The sequence below is a fragment of the Lynx canadensis genome, chromosome F1 (genome assembly GCF_007474595.2).
Source record: "Lynx canadensis isolate LIC74 chromosome F1, mLynCan4.pri.v2, whole genome shotgun sequence".
Lineage (NCBI taxonomy): Eukaryota > Metazoa > Chordata > Mammalia > Carnivora > Felidae > Lynx > Lynx canadensis.
In genome coordinates this window covers 21,816,242-21,834,064 of record NC_044319.2, presented here as the reverse complement: position 1 = coordinate 21,834,064, position 17,823 = coordinate 21,816,242, and the positions used below count along the sequence as shown (strand labels likewise).

Sequence of the window (17,823 nt, the reverse complement as noted above, 5' to 3'; positions counted from 1 at the left end):
GACCTAAATATTTTACATAATTCATAGTTTGTTTTTACTTAAAGAGCCTTCAGTTTAAATCTATGTACTTAGTGAACATTATTTATTACATAGTTTTTTATTTTGTTACCAAATATCATACAATTATATCCCAATATTTTATATAACAACACTTTTAAAATTAATAATAATTATAAACTTACTATGAATACTATGTGCAGACATTGTTCCAATTACTTTATGTGTCAAAAATCATTTAATTCTCACATAGCCATATGTGGCGGAGATAATTGTTAATGTCATTTTACAACTGAGGAAGCTGAAGGACAGGGAGTTTAAGTTACTTGTCCATGATTGCATAGTAAGTGGTAGAGCAAAAATTTGAACCTAGATTTAATTGTAGAGCTAAATTTTAAGTCATTACACTCTTATGGAAGTTAACATACGGAAGTAGAGTCATTTTGTCAATATGGTTTGACAAATCCAACTTCTGAACTGGCATTAACGAATAATGACCTAAGAAACAGTGCTGTTCAAAAACTAATTCCATAACATCTCTCCAGACCATCAAGCAAGTTTTGGTGAAATCACCCAACAAGCAGATAACAATTAGTCACTATGCCTATAGAATTTTGACTAAATAAAATGTCACAATATCTACCAAAAGTACATGAAGTTTTATTCATGGGAAACTCTTTGATGTCATTATATAGAACCTATTTATTCTTTGTTCACATCAAATCCAACTTATGTACTTAGTTATCTTTCCAACGTCTGGAAAACTCTATTATACATAGTAACACATTCCCTGCGGGGTCCGTATAGATGTGACTTTTTTGAAATTTTAACGTTTATTTATTTTTGAGAAGAGAGAGACAGAGCATGAGCTGGGGAGGAGAGAGAAAGAGGGAGACACAGAATCCGAAACAGGCTCCAGGCTCCAAGCTGTCAGCACAGAGCCAGATGTGGGGCTTGAACTCAGGACCCTGAGACCATGACCCGAGCGGAAGTCAGACGCTTAACCGACTGAGCCATCCAGGCGCCCCATAATTTTATTGTTTCTATCATTGTAGTCCTTACTCAGAATCACTGGATGTCAAAGGTCTTTGCCAATTTGATTTTATCCATTTGAACAAGAAAAGCCTTTTAAGCAAAGGCTGTCGAGAGCTCTTGGAGACTGTAGATATGGATTTTAAATCATGTGTCTTTCTCATGTTCATGTAAAAGGGGGAATATAAGCAAAATAAATGGTTTGAGTCACTTAAAAAAAGCTATCAAGGGAACACCAATTTATTACACAATATTTATGTAACTATAGATGTAATCAAAATATTAAAATTCGATGGATTTAGTAATTAAAAAGAATAAAGGAAAATGGAAATAAATAAATGTTAGTTAAAACATGCTACTTAAGGGACACCTGGCTGGCTCAGTCAGTAGAGCATACAACTCTTAATCTCAGGGTGGTGAATTCGAGCCCCACATTGGGTGTACAGCTTACTTTAAAGTAAACAAACAAACAAATAAGCATTATATTTAAAAAGCTACTTAAGGGTGTCTGGTTGGCTCAATTGGTTAAGTGTCCGACTTCTACTCAGATCATGATCTCACAGTTTGTGAGTTTAAGCCCTGTGTTGGGCTCTGTACTGACAGCTCAGAGCCTGGAGCCTGCTTCAGATTCTGTCTCTGTCTCTCTGCCCCTTCCCTGCTTGCTTACTGTCTCTCTCTCTCTCTCTCTCTCTCTCAAATATAAATAAACATTAAAGCTACATAAACACTAAGCTACTTAATTACTTATTGCAATTACTTAAAAATAATTTTTGCATTTAAAAAAATGAATATTTATTAGTTTGCTTCAAAAGAACACTTCACAACAAAGTAATAGAAACTTTTTGATAACTTCAATAGTTCTTTAGTCCCTAGAGAAGAAGACACTCAACCAGACTTCCCTCCACCGCCTGCAGAAGTATAGAGCTAATTTGGGGTAACTACGATTCATGGTAAATACAATAAATACACAATAAGTACATTAAGACTATCTAAAGATAATTTTTATTTCAAATGTTGAAGAAAAAGAAGCATAACTTGCTTCTTGGCTTGCCTCTTGCCAACCTAGTTAGAAATCCAGTAAAAAAAAAAAAAATTCATTTTCCAAAAAGACTTTTGCCAATTTGTTTACTGAAAAGATAATCCCATTACTTGGGGAAAACTTGATTCATTGATTCAATTAGTATATTTTAAGAATAGACTATGTGGCCGGCATTTCCATAGGCTCTGAATTACATGAAGAACAAAACTCTTCCAATATGACACTTACAAACACTAAGACCTAAGCCAGCTAGGTTGTCTATTTAGTAAAAACCAGAGCCCATCTTTACCTAATGCCTTCATTTGAGTTAGAGTACAAAGATTGATAAAATTTACTACTATTTACTACTAGGGAAACCAGTCAACAGATACAAATTGAAAGAAACATATTGAAACATATTTGCTGACACTGCTTGAAGATTCTGTAGAGGAGACACAAGTCCAGTATAATTAACTTATTGATGTTTTTGATCTACACTCCTATTAATAATATTCCCTGTCATCACCTCACTCTGGGGTTTTCTGATTTCCTCAAATAACTTATCTTTTTCAAAATTAGCATTAGTATCCTAAAATTAATTGAATTAGCATTTGGAAGGTGCTTAGATCCAGACACATAGTGAGTGTTATGTGAGTCTGTAAAATAAAATAAAAATATGTATTTTATGTTTGTAATACAGTACAACAATCATTTAAAACATATGATCAGCATTTGGTTTGCAGTGGTATTCCTAGTGGTTAAAAAATTCCATGTCTGCTTTGGGTTAAAGGTTTTAAAATAACAATAGGATGTTTACAAGACTTTGGGTATTAATAAGCTCATCTGTGTGTGATTGAAAATTGGTGATAAAATAGGGTGAGAAGACAGAAAAGTGCTTCCATCCCCAAATTTGCTGTGGTTCAGCAGTTACTGTATTTTCCATCTTATGTATTATAAAAATCTGTAATGTTGTTCCCTTTTGATTTTAGATATATATACATGTTAATGAGACATATAGTTTAAAATATAATTTTACCAGGTTTGGGTTTTATTTTCCTCTTAGTGTAGGATTTTAATAGTAATTTAAAATAATGGCTGATAGGGAATAACATTTCTCACACTTTGCTCTTAAAACTCTAACACCTCCCATAGTGATGATCTAGAATAGAAAGGAAGTGAGTAAAATTCTTAAACATTAGTTTAAAAAACTCTTTAAAAACCCCAAATCTACCCCTAAACTATTTCATTATTATCATTATCCTTGTTCACATGATACTGTGATGATGACATCTGTTAATCATTTTAAATATATTGACCTGATCTAATCAGACTATCTAGTTTACAATTGACTTGTACATTCTCAGTGTTCTGAAGAAGAGCTTTGCCTTCAATACTAACTATTGTAGTTTGCTGGTAGATTTGCAAAAACTAGAGTCATCTCCCCACTATGCTCTAGATTGACTTCTCTCCTAGCATCCACAACAATTTTTTTAGGACTTATTTTTACATTCCTTTTCCTCCACTACTGTAAGCTTTTTTGAGGACAGGAACAAGTTTTTTACTTGTTCTTGTCTTCTTATAATTGTTTCACATGTTATAAATACTCCATAAGTTACAGCAGCCATTTAAAAATTTTTTTAAATGTTTATTTTTGAGAGAGACAGAGGCAGAGGCAGAGAGTGGAGGGGGGTGAGGGCAGAGAGAGAAGGAGACACGGAATCTGAAGTAGGCTCCAGGCTCTGAGCTGTCAGCACAGAGCCCAATGCAGGGCTTGAACTCACAGACTGCAAGATCATGACCTGAGCCAAAGTCAGACACTCAACCCACTGAGCCACCCAGGCACCCCTACAGCAGTCATTTTTAAAAGAAACCACTATGTGCTAGATACTTTATAGATACTGTTTTTAATTCTCAAAAAATTATTATCTTCATTTTTCAGACATGGACTCTCAGGTTTCAGGAGATTCCGTGACTTGCCAAAGCTCACAGAGCTTGTAGCAGTAGATAGAGCCAGGGTTCAATCCGAATTTGTCTGACTCTCAAACCTCAAAACTCCTCATTTTTTTCTGTTCTTTCATTACCTCAATAAAATGCTAAAAGGAATGAATGAATTAACCAAATAAATCAGCCTAATTTTTTTATAGAAGCATTAAAACCAAGATGAGAATATGAAAAATAATCGATCAATAAGCTACCATGTTCCTAAATTCCTTGAGATAGTAGTTACTTGAATGATAAATGTCTCTGTTTTGCATTAAACCTCACTGATTTATGCTGAGTGTAACAGCATAAATAAATAAATAGTATAAGTAAATAAAAGCAAGTGTAATATGCAATAATATGTCAGTTCTGTATCAAACTGAAACTAGAAAATGCAAAGTTATGGAAACATTATACTTAGCTTTGTATGGAGATTTGGCCAGCCAAGTGATATTTCACTCATGGGATTCGTATCAACCGCTTAAGAATTAACTGTATACTCCAAAGAATGGTATTTGAATTTTTAAATGTAATTGAAACAACAGTCTTTAAGATCAATTTCTAAAATTAAGTCTGTTTGCTTCTTAGTGCTATTATTATGTAGCTCCCCAAATCTTCTCAATGTGTGGCATATATTTGAAAACTAACACTTCAGTCTTTCAAACTGTCTGCCTCTTTTCAATTTGTCAGAAATCACATAAACATAACTTCCTGGTATCTTAGTCTGCTCAGGCTATTTTAACAAAATACTATAGACTTCTGGGGCAGAAATTTATTTTCTCACAGTTTTGTAGGCCAGGAGTCCCAGATCAAGGTTTGGCAGGGCTTTCTGGTGAAGCTTCTCTTCCTGGCTTGCAAACAGCCACCTTTACTCTGTGTTCTTGCATGGTGTAGAGATTGAGTTCTCTGGTGTCCCCTCTTGTAAAGACACTAAATCTATGGATCAAGGCCCTACCCTTGTGCTGTCATTTAACCATTACTTCCTTCCTTACTAATTAGTATCTCAAAATACCATCACAGTTAGAGTTAGGTCATCAACATGAATTGTGGGGGGCACAATTCAGTCCATAGCCCCTGGTTCTGTTTTGTGACAAATTATCTAAATTATGTAGATGCTGGCTGTTATTTCTGAGTCTGCCTAGCCTGCCTTTTCCTTAATTTCTGAAGCCTTGCAGCCTCTGGATTTCTCAGGACTCACCATCTATCGTCTAAGAATTACAATTAGTGCAATGAGGCATACCTAGGATTAACTTGTCCATTTTTTTGGATTCTTCACTAGTTCTTTCCCTGCTTCTAGACCCATGTTCCTGAGATAACATAGAAGGCTCTATAAAAATATAGGGCAGGAAGCCCCTGCATGCCAAATAATATAAATGCCAGTTATTTCCTTGGCCAGTTTCTGGGTTGCACTGATGCCCTAAGGAAAGTATTGGTGTCTGTACTAACTACAATAGAATGTAGACTATTCAGGCATAACAAAGAATGAAATCTTGCCATTTGTAACAACATAGATGGAACTAGAGAGTATCATGCTATGTGAAAGAAGTCAGTCAGAGAAAGACAAATACAAAATGATTTAACTCACATGTAGAATTTAAGAAATAAACAGAGGCTCCTGGGTGGCTCAGTTGGTTAAGCTTCCGACTTCGGCTCAGGTCATGATCTCCCAGTTCGTGAGCTTGAGCTCCGCACTGGGATCTGCCCTGACAGCTCAGAGCCTGGAGCCTGCTTCAGATTCGGTGTCTCCCTCTCTCTCTCTGTCCCTCTCCCACTCGTGCTCTCTCTCTCCCTCTCTCAAAAATAAATAAATGCGAAAAAAAATTTTTTTAATTGCTAGGTGGAGAAAAATCTATAGAAATTCTGCTTCACCTTCACTTCTTTTTTGTTTAGTTTTTATTTAAATTCCAGTTAGTTAACATACAGTGTAATATCAGCTTCAGGTGTTCAATTTAGTGATTCAACACTTGCATACAACCCCGGTGCTCATCACAACTGCCCTCCTTAATCCTCATCACCTATTTAACCCCTTCCCCCCCCCCTCCTCCCCTCTGGTAACCATCAGTTTGTTCTCTATAGTTAAGAGTCTGTTTCTTGGTTTGCCTCTCTTCTCCCCCACCCCCGATCCATGATAGTTTGTTTTGTTTCTTAAATTCCACGTGAATGGAATCATGAAGTATTTGTATTTCTCTGACTGACTTATTTTTGAAAGAAACCCTGATTTTGTGCCTTGATTTGTGCTTTATTAAGGGTGTCACTCTTACAGGGCTTCACATCCTACCCTTTTCTACCTCTAACCATACATCTCCTTAGGTCTGTGCTCTCCTGTTTTCCAAGGTGACTGTGAACTAATCTGATCAACTAAGCCAGGCTAATGTTCTCACCAATGCTAATATATTAATGTCAGATGTTTTAACCCTTGCCATGACTATCTTTCCCAATGTCATATTGGACTCCTATAGCAAACAGTTCTGCTTTTCCTTTATTAGTAAAAAAGTGCTGGGAATTTCACATCAGATAGGTCTAATAGCACCATGTCATATCATAGGAGTTATTACTGGGTTTGTGGAGACCTCCATTACCTCTCAAATCATAAAGATAGCTATAATGATTTCACATAAGACATAATTTCTTCTTTCTCTATCCCACCCCTCTATTTTATTTACTGACATTGAGAACTGGAGATTTCTAGTAAGAGTAATGTTATGTTAGGTCCAGTATCAATGTAGAGGGAATTTTATGCCTTATAATATGTCAGTTAATTTCTTGAATAATTCTCCAATTGATTAATTATATATGTCTTCTCCTCTGAGGAGTAGCTAAGCTTCTTGTGGGTAAGAACCATGCATTACAATACTTCGAGTGACAGTATAACATAGTAATACATAAACACTTGGGTTCAAATATAGCCCTGCCAATTATTGACTGGGTGACCTTGAACAAATCACAAAATCTCTCTGTGTTTTAGTTTTCTTATTTGTAAAATTGGAGTAATAATAGTGGCCACTTCAAAAGGCTGTGTGAGTATTAAATGATATGCAATGTATCATGTAAAATGTGTAATATTTAGTTGTAGAAACTTAATAGATGTTGAGCAAAAATGATAATTAGTAAATAATTAAACATTTTAAATACTAAAATACAATATTTAAAATTAATAATAGATGTTGTCAAATCAATATAAATTTTGTTTTGGAATCAATGCATTTATGCACTGCTTATGTCTAATTATCTCTCCCACCCAAGAATATCTCTGTGTGTGTGTGTGTGTGTGTGTGTGTACATGTGTGTGTACACAGTCACACATATATTATACATTTATCTCAGAATTGTTTTCTATTCTATTTTATTAACTAAAGTTTATCCTAATACTTTGATTTATGCTAATACTTTGGTTATCTTTATCCTAATACTTTGATATACTTCTAGTAAGGTCTGTTTGCCATAAAACATTTAAGACATTTAAGAATGTGAAACCTGAGGGGAGATTCATTTGGTGAATTACAGGCTAATTCAGGTTGATTAATACAGGTAATACAGGCTAATTAGCCTGAAATACAGACTAATAAAACGTACATGAAAATGCCTGGAAAACAATAGTAAGATTTTCTGAAAAGTGCATAAGTGGAAAATGAGAGGTGGTGATTTAAATTTGATTTTCCATTTTTGTCGTAGTGGTTTATATATTTTTTCTGAATTTCGGTTATTTAATGGAGGAGGACTTTGCAGAGATAGTTACAATACTCAGGATTTATGTTGCTGCCTTTAGTCATTCTAGTTGTTAATTTTGGGGTAGGTCAACTTTCACATTGTTTTTTATCATAATGAAAGTTTTTTTTTAAATAAATCCGCAGAATCATGAATGCATCATAGCACACACTATCCTCAAAATGGCTGTCACAAATAGATGCTGAGCAAATGGTTGACATCAAGCAAACGTTACTTTTCTTTCCCTTACATATAAAACACACACCTTGATGCCATGGAAAACATCCCTTTATCACTTTCACTCTCCCTGGTATCTAAAGTTCATAACAACTTAGATAGAAGAATTGTGATAGAAACTTTGATAAGAGACACCGCAGAGTATATATAATGTTTAATGGTTCCTATTTTTCTCAAATTGTTTTGCTTTTTCAATATAAATGAGACTGGACAGGTGGAAGATGTAAGGAGTCTTTTAAACAATTTGTAGGTGAGGAATGCATAGCAAATGGCAGTCTTCTATTTGTCAGCCAGTATCATCAGTTACAAATATCCTGGGAAAATATAAGCTTCCAAATTATAACTGAGTTTTTGCTCCTAATGAAAGAAAAAGACATTAACCTATTCAAGTTTGCTCTTACTACAAACAGACATTTCCTTAGTTGTTCTGAAGCAAATAGAAATGTTGGAATCTTGCTGGAAATTCAGAGCAGATACCTTGTTTTGAATATCTGTATATCTCGTAACTATACTTACTTTAGCACTTACTGTTATAATTACAGTAGACATATTATCATGAATGATTCATATATGCTTTGACAACTTCTGTAATTCAAATGCATTTTATAAACATAATATTTACTCAAAAAATTGCCATGATGAGTTAGATGATCTCTAAAATTTTTTCTAGCTTTAATGTTAGGATATATATACGTATAGGATATATATATAAATGGATGCTATAGTTGAAAGCTATTTTTGAAGTTAATAAAAAAACTCAATGACAAAAAAATGGGAAAATTTTACTTCATTTTCATGAGGCAAACTGTAAAGATTATTATTAATCATAATTACCTCCACAATGAGGCAAAACAGAAGAAAATATAGTCAATCAAAAGAAAAATTGCACCTAATTTAACAAATACCACAAACTCCCTATATTCTTTTCTTTTCCTTATTTTTATTTTTTTAACGTTTATTTCTTTTTGAGACAGAGAGAGACAGAACATGAACAGGGGAGGGGCAGAGAGAGAGGGAGACACAGAATCCGATACAGGCTCCAGACTCCGAGCTGTCAGCACAGAGCCCAACGCGGGCCTCGAACTCACGGACCATGAGATCATGACCTGAGCCAAAGTCGGCCGCTTAACCGACTGAGCCACCCAGATGCCCCTATTCTTTTCTTTTAAACCATTACTTCTGTGTCATTAAATTTTTGAAGTAACCTTCTGAAACAGCTATTATTATCCCCACTTAAATAGACAACCCCTCCCTGTAAAAACCCCAAAAATGTAATACTAAAAATAAAACAAAAAACAAGAACACACAACTGGTTAAGTGCCTGGTTCTAAGCCTGAGAATGCTTTCTCACTGAGCGCAATACTCCCTTTCACAGCTCAGGAGTCATATCTTCAAATGCAAAGTGCAAGGAATCATCCCTTCTTTCCTTCAATTCTCTCTTCACTCAAAGGGAGGACTGAAGAATTTTAAATTTCAAAATTAATTCGCTATTCATGGTTTTATTTAACTATCTGAAATAACTATCTTTGAGTCTGGAATATCAGACTCAAAATTATGTGTTTACTCTGAATTTACATTAGTAAAGATGAGTAGTGCCAATCTCTTTAAGAGGGAAAGATCCGCAGAATTTGTTTTACAGTTAGATAAGTCATTGCTGAATGTTACTTTGAAATATTTTAAAAGAACACCCATGAGCATTAAAATCAGTATTCTTTCCCCCAAGGTAAAATTTTAAAAATTGTATGAAGAAGATTACCTGCAGACTCACAGTTTGATTCTATGTGCCTCGTATCCTTGGTTATGTTCGGTAGATGAGAAGGCCTGTTTACTGAACTCCACTTGAACTTGGACAGGTTTAAGCTCAGATTTAAGATCCCTGAATATTGATGACCCTCGCAGAAATAGCTCTGAACAGGTAATAGGATTAACATAAGAGATTTACAAAGCCTGTTCATTAACAGTTAGGCAAAGACAAACTAAAACAATGAAGAACTTCACGTTCTGTGGTAAATACAATCTTTGTCCACCTATTTTATGTTATTTGAAGAAAAAAAAATATCTCTTTCCAGCATGGAAATTTCACTCAGAAATTCACTTGCTGTTTTCAGAAAGAAAAAATTAGTTTTTCTGGTCAAGAAATTTTCTTGGTCCAACTGTAAGAACTATCCTTCTTGACAATTGCATTTGGCATGGTCCATTTTCCTCCTAAATTCACCAAACAACTATTTTCTTCTAACTTTTTAGTGCCCTGAAATGCCTTGCATATTGAAATCTTTTATTTTTTATTTTGTTTGTTTGTAACAAAAAATACTGGAAAAGTTTGAATACAGTCTTTGTTATTATTTTTTTAAAAAATTATTTATTTTTGAGAGAGAGAGATATACACAGAGTGTGAGCAGGGGAAGGGCAGAGAGAGGAAGACACAGAATCCAAAGCACGCTCCAGGCTCTGAGCTGTCAGCACAGAACCCAATGCAGGACTTGAACTCATGAACCATGAGATCATGACCTCAGCCCAAGTTGAATGCTCAACTGACTGAGCCACCCAGGCGCCCCTTGAAGAGTCTTTATAATGTTAATGAGTTCAACCTTTCTATCTTGCCCCTACTTTATTGTATCTTTCCTAGTTCTTGTTTGTTTTATTATGTTGGTCATTTCATTCTCCTTCCATTGGCATTCAAAACAAAGAACTTTCATTCAACAACAACTTATAGACTGCCTACCCTTTGATAGGGAATGCTCAACAGAAGTGTTTTTGCAGTCTTTGAAAATTAAACTTCTGAAATGAAACTATTGGTTCAAAGCACCTCATAGAATGTATATTCTGTAATCTAAGAGTAGTTACCTTATAGTTTACAGAATGCATTTAATGGGCAAAAGATAGCAATTACATGAATATTTATTTATTACAATAAAATGAGTATGTATTCATTAGTTCCATAAATATGAGCACCTACTTTGTGTAAACCAGCAGTGACTAGGTACTGAGGATACAAAGAAAATTAAACTATATGCCCTATGTCATGGGGATCACAGTTCAGTAAAGGAGATAAGAAAGTAAAAATCACAATGAAATGTTATAATTACTACAAAATTGGGACTATGTAAGAAATATTTTATGACACGAATAGAGTTAGTTTTCAACTTTTTCTGTAAGTTTTTTTTGAGGGGGGGTACAAGTGAGTGAGGGGCAGGGAGAGAATCCTATGAGGGGTTAGAGAGAGAGAGAGAGAAGTGGGGCTCATGTTTTACCTGAATTGGGGCTTGAGCTCACCCCAGTGTGGGACTCGAACTCACTAACCATGAGATCATGACCTAAGCCAAAGTCAGATGCTTAACGATTGAGCTACCCAGGCACCCTAAAACGTTTTTTGTTTTTGTTTTTTAAAATTCAAGTTAGTTAACATGTAGTGTAATAATGATTTCAGGAATAGACTTTAGTAATTCATCACTTACATAACACCCAGTGCTCATCCCAAGAAGAGCCCTCCTAATGCCCATTGCCCATTTAGCCCACCCTGCTCACCCAACACCCTCCAGCAACCCTGTTTGTTCTCTGTATTTAAAAGTCTCTTATGGTTTGTCTCCCTCTCTGTTTTTATCTTATTTTTGCTTCCCTTCCCCTATGTTCATCTGTTGTTTTCTTAAATTCCACATATGAGTGAAATCATGATATCTGTCTTTCTCTGACTGACTTCTTTTGCTTAGCATAATACTTTCTAGTTCTATCCACGTTGCTGCAAATGGCAAGATTTCATTCTTTTTGATCATCAAGTACTATTCCACTATATATATATATACATATATATATGTATATATATATATATATATACACACACACATATATATATGTATATATATATACACACACACACACACACACACACACACACATACATACACACAAGCACACATACCATTTCTTCCTTATCAATTAATCGGTTGATGGACATTTGGGCTCTTTCCATGCTTTGGCTATTGTCAATAGTGCTGCTATAAATATTGGGGTGCATGTGCCCTTCGAATCAGCATTTTTTTCTCTTTTGGGTAAATACCTACTACTGCAATTGCTGGGCTATAGGGTAGTTCTATTTTTAATTTGTTGAGGAACCTCCATACTGTTTACCACAGTGGCTGCACCAGTTTGCATTCCTACCAGCAGTACAAAGGGTTTCTTTTTCTCCACATCCTCGCCAACATCTGTTGTTGCCTGAGTTGTTAATTTTAGCCATTCTGACAGTTGTGAGGTGGTATCTCATTGTGGTTTTGATTTGTATTTCCCTGATAATGAGATGTTGAGCATCTTTTCACGTGTCTGTTAGCCATATGAATATTTTTTTATGGAAAACTGTCTATTCATGTCTTTTGCCCATTTCTTCACTGGATTATTTTTTTTTTCAGTGTTGGGTTTGATATGTTCTTTATAGATTTTGGATTCTAACTCTTCATCTGATATGTCATTTGCAAATATCTTCTTCTATTCCATCAGTTGTCTTTTAGTTTTGCTGATTATTTCCTTTGCTGTGCAGAAGTTTTGTATCTTGATAAGGTCCCAATAGTTCATTTTTGCTTTTGTTTCCCCTTGCCTCTGGAGATGTGTTGAGTAAGAAGTTGCTGAGGCCAAGGTCAAAGAGGTTGTTGCCTGTTTTCTACACTAGGATTTTGATGGCTTCCTGTTTTATGGTTAGGTCTTTCATCCATTTTGAGTTTATGTTTGTGTATGGTAAAAGAAAGTGGTCCAGGTTCATTCTTCTCCATGTCACTGTCCAGTTTTCCCAACATCATTTGCTGAAGAGACTCTCTTTTCTCCATTGTATATTCTTCCCTGCTTTGTCAAAGATTAGTTAGCCATACATTTGTGGGTCCATTTCTGGGTTTTCTATTCTGTTCCATTGATCTGAGTGTCCGTTTTTGTGCCAGTACCATACTTTCTTGATGATTACAGCTTTGTAATACAGCTTGAAGTCCGGAATTCTTATGCCTCCAGCACTGGTTTTCTTTTTCAACATTACTTTGGCTATTCAGGGTCTTTTCTGTTTTCACAAAAATTTTAGAATTGTTTTTTCTAGTTCTGTGAATAATGCTGGCATTATTTTGATAAGGATTACATTGAATCTGTAGATTGCTTTGGGTATTATCAACATTTAACAATATTTGTTCTTCCAATCTATGTGCATGGCATCTTTTCCCATTTTTGTGTCTTTTTCAATTTCTTTCATAAGCTTTCTATAGTTTTCAGTATTTAGATTTTTCACCTCTTTGGTTAGGTTTATTCCTAGGTATTTTATGGTTTTTGGTGCAATTGTAAATGGAATTGATTCCTTGATTTCTCTTTCTGTTGCTTCATTATTGATGTATAGAAATGTAACCTATTTCTGTACATTGATTTTATATCCTGCAACTTTGCTGAATTCATTTATCAGTTATAGCAGTTTTTTGGTGGAGTCTTTTGGGTTTTCCACATAGAGTATCATGTCATCTGCAAAGAGTGAAAGTTTGACTTCCTCCTTGATGATTTGGATGCCTTTTATTTCTTTTTGTTGTCTGATTGCTGACACTAGGACTTCCAACAACATGTTGAATAACTGTGGTGAGAGAGGACATCTATGTCATGTTCCTGACATTAGGAGGAAAACTCTCAGGTTTTCCCCATTGAAGATGATATGAGCTGTGGATCTTTAGTACATGGCCTTTATAATCTTGAAGTATGTTCTTTTTTCCCTACTTTCTTGAGAGTTTTTATCAAGAAAGGATGCTGTATTTTGTTAAATGATTTTACTGCATCTATTGAGAGGATCATGTGCTTCTTATCCTTTCTTTTATTAATGTTATGTATCACATTGATTGATTTGCGGATATTAAACTAGTCCTGCATCCCAGGTAAATATCTCACTTGTTCATGTATAATTCTTTAATGTATTGTTGGATCCGGTTTGCTAGTATCTTGTTGAGAATTTTTGCATCCAAGATAATCAGGGAAGTTGGTCTGTAGTTCTTCTTTTTAGTGGGGTCTTTGTCTGGTTTTGGAATCAAGGTAATGCTGGCCTTGTAGAATAAGTTTGCAAGTTTTCTTTCCATTTCTATTTTTTTGGGCAGCTTCAAAATAATAGGTGTTAACTCTTCTTTAAATGTTTGGGAGAATTCCTCTCTAAAGGCATCCAGCCCTTGACTCTTTTTTGTTGGGAGATTGTTGATTACTGATTCAATTTCTTTACTGGTTATGGGTCTGTTCAAATTTTCTATTTCTTCCTGTTTCAGTTTTGGTAGTTTTTATGTTTCTAAGAATTTGTCCATTTCTTCCAGATTGCCCAATTTGTTGGCATATAATTTCTCATAATATTCTCTTATTATTGTTTGTATTTCTGTTGCATTGGTTGTGATCTCTTCTCTTTCATTCATGATTTTAGGTTAGGGGTTTTGTTAATTCTTTCAAGGAACCAGCTCCTGGTTTCACTGATCTGTTCTACTGTTTTGTTTTGTTTCATTTCTATATCATTGATTTCTGCTCTAATCTTTATTATTTCCACTCTTTTGCTGGTTTTGGGCTTTACATTCTGTTCTTCTTCCAGGTCTGTTAGGTGTAAGATTAGGTTTTGTATTTGAGACCTTTCTTCTTTCTTTAGGAAGGCCTGGATTGCTATATACTTCCCTTTTATGACCACCTTTGCTGTATCCCAGAGGTTTTACTGTCGTGTTTTCATTTTTATTGGCTAAAATGTACTTTTTGATTTCTTGGTTAACCCTTTCATTCTTTAGTAGGATGCTCTTTAATCTCCAAGTCTTCATGGTCTTCCCCAATTTTTTCTTTTGGTTGATTTTGAGTTTCATAGCGTTGTGGTCTGAAAATATGCAAAGTATGAACTCGATCTTTTTGTACTTGTTGAGGGTTGATTTGTGACCCAGTATGTGATCTATTCTGGAGAATGTTCCATGTACATTTGAGAAGAATGTATAATTTTGCTGCTTTAGGATGAAATGTTCTGAATTTATCTGTTAAGTTCATCCTGGCCAGTGTGTCATTCAAAGCCATTGTTTCCTTGTTGATATTTTGCTTTCATGATCTGTGAATTGTTGTCAGTGGGGTGTTGAAATCCCTTACTATTATGGTATTAATATCAATGGGTTTCTTTATGTTTGTGATTAATTTATTTGTATATTTGGGTGCTTTCACATTGGGGCATAAATATTTACAATTGTTAGCTAATCTTGGTAGATTAACCCCTTAATTATAATATAATGCCCTTCTTCATCTCTTGCTACAGTCTTTATTTTAAAATCTAGTTTGTCTGATATAAGTATGGCTACTCCCACTTTCTTTTGATGACCATTAGCATGATAGATGGTTCTCCATCCCCTTACTTTCAATCTGCAGGTGTCTTTAGGTCTAAAATGAGTCTCTTGTAAGCAGCATATAGATGGTCTTGTTTTCTTATCCATTCTGATACCTTATGTCTTTTAATTGGAGAATTTAGTCCATTGACATTTAGAGTGAATACTGAAATATATGAATTTAGTGCCAATGTATTGCTTGTAGAGTGGGTGTTTCTGGTAATGTTCTCTGGTCCTTTCTACTCTTTGTTGCTTTTTATCATTTTTGTTTTGTTTTGTCTTTTGTCCACTGAAGAATCCCCCTTAAAATTTCTTGCAGGATTGGTTTAGTGGTCACGAGCTCCTTTAATTTTTGTTCATTTGGGAAACTCTTTATCTTCCCTCCTATTTTGAATGACAGCCTTCCTAGATAAAGAATTTTTGGCTGCATATTTTTCCAATTCAGCATGTTGAATCTATCCTGTCACTCCTTTCTGGCCTGCCAAATTTCTGTGGATAAGTCCTCTGAGAACTTGATCTCTTTTCCTTTATGTGTTAAGGACTTTTTTCCCCCTTGCTGCTTTCATAATTCTTTCCTTGTCTGTGTATTTTGTGAATTTGACTATGATATGCCTTGATGATGGTCAGTTTTTGTTTAATCTAATGTGAGTTCTCTGTGCTTCCTGGATTTTGATATCTGTGTCTTTCCCAAGATTAGTAATGTTTACTGCTATAATTTGCTCACATAAATCTTCTGCCCCTTTTCTCTCTTTTCATCTTCTGGGACTCCTATGACTCAGATGTTATTCCTTTTTAGTAAGTCACTGAGTTCTCTAAGTCTTCTATCATGATCTTTTGCCTATGTTTCCTTCTTTTTTTCTGCTTCATTATTCTTCATAATTTTATCCTCTATATCACTGATTCACTGCTCTGCTTCATCCATCCTTGCCATCATGGCATCTATTCAAGATTGTATCTCAGTTATAGCATTTTTAATTTTGGCCTGACAAGATTTTATTTCTTTCATCTCCACAGAAAGGATTCTCTGGCGTCTTCTATGCTTTTTCAACCTCAGCTGGTATTCTTATTATTGTGGTTCTAAATTCTAGTTCAGACATCTTACATATATATGTGTTGGTTAAGTCCCTGGCTGTCATTTCTTCCTATTTATTTTGGGGTGAATTCCTTCATTTTATCATTTTGGAAGAAGAAAAAAATTATAAAATAAAAAATTAAAGTTAAAAAACTAAGAAGAAAACAAAAAAATTAAATAAAAGAAGCTAGGTCCTAGGTGTTTTTCAGTCTGCATGCTGAAAGAAGCTTGATAGAGTATAGAAAAAAGGGAAAGGAAAGAAAAAATAAAGCTAAAAATTTCTATAGTTAAAAATTTATAGGGGCGCCTGGGTGGCGCAGTCGGTTAAGCGTCCGACTTCAGCCAGGTCACGATCTCGCGGTCCGTGGGTTCGAGCCCCGCGTCAGGCTCTGGGCTGATGGCTCAGAGCCTGGAGCCTGTTTCCGATTCTGTGTCTCTCTCTCTCTCTCGGCCCCTCCCCCGTTCGTGCTCTGTCTCTCTCTGTCCCAAAAATAAATAAAAAACGTTGAAAAAAAATTAAAAAAAAAATTTATATAATAAAATAGAATAAAATAAAATGAAATAGAATAAAACATTTTTAAATAAAATATGTTGTAAAAAAATAAAAATAAAATTTTCCTCTTTCTGTATCCAAGAAACAGAAAGAAAAGAGAGAAAAAAAGAAAACAATTAAAGCAAAACAGAAACAAAGAAAATGCCCAAATAAATGAACCAGCAAATAGAATAAAACCTGAATGAAGTTACATCCAGTTTCCCCTAGAACTGAAACTATGAATCACTCTATAGTCTGTACACTAAGCAGGCAGAGTGTTGGTCTTCTGGGGGATGTGCTTGGAGGGCACAGGTGGGCAGGACTTGGTGTAACAGCTTCAGTCTCCACAAGGTGGTGCAGCTTAGCTTACTGGGATGGATCTGTGTGTACAAGGGAGAGCTAGCGTCCCAGTCTCTGGTGCAAGAACTTTGTTCTCTCACTGACCAGCAATCAAGCACCCCTCCTTTGTCTCAGTCCCCTGTCCACTCCCTACCTCTACCCTGTCCATGTCCAAGCTGTTCACCTGCCAGGGGGCACCTCCCTCCAGAGTTTTGTCTCAGATGGGGTTGTGTTCTAAAACCCCACACTTCAGAGACCCCTGTAGCTTGGACCCACACTGACTCTCTGGGGGAGGTTCTCACTGAGCAATACCTGGGTGCCAGCTTGCCCCAGAAAATGTTCATGCGATCAGGCAGTGGCAGAGGTTCAGAGATTAAGGCAAATCATAACACATAGCCACTGCCAGGTTTCCCCACACTGGCATCCTTGTCCCAATCAATACCAGCAAATGCAGATGCTTTCTGGGGTCCGCTGAGACCTTTGCCCATGGGGTAGCTGTATGGCCTCTACCAAATGCTCTCCAAACAGAGGAACTGCTTCTCCCTGTGTAGCACCCCTTGACCCCACTGCCTGCTCCTGGGGA

At 35.5% G+C, this 17,823-nt stretch overlaps 1 protein-coding gene across 2 annotated transcripts in view; it reads right to left on the bottom strand.

Annotated features, from left to right (window-relative positions):
* The window catches only part of PDC (phosducin), a 119,071-nt gene that overhangs the window by 7,756 nt on the left and 93,492 nt on the right, over positions 1 to 17,823 (bottom strand). The window lies entirely within an intron of this gene.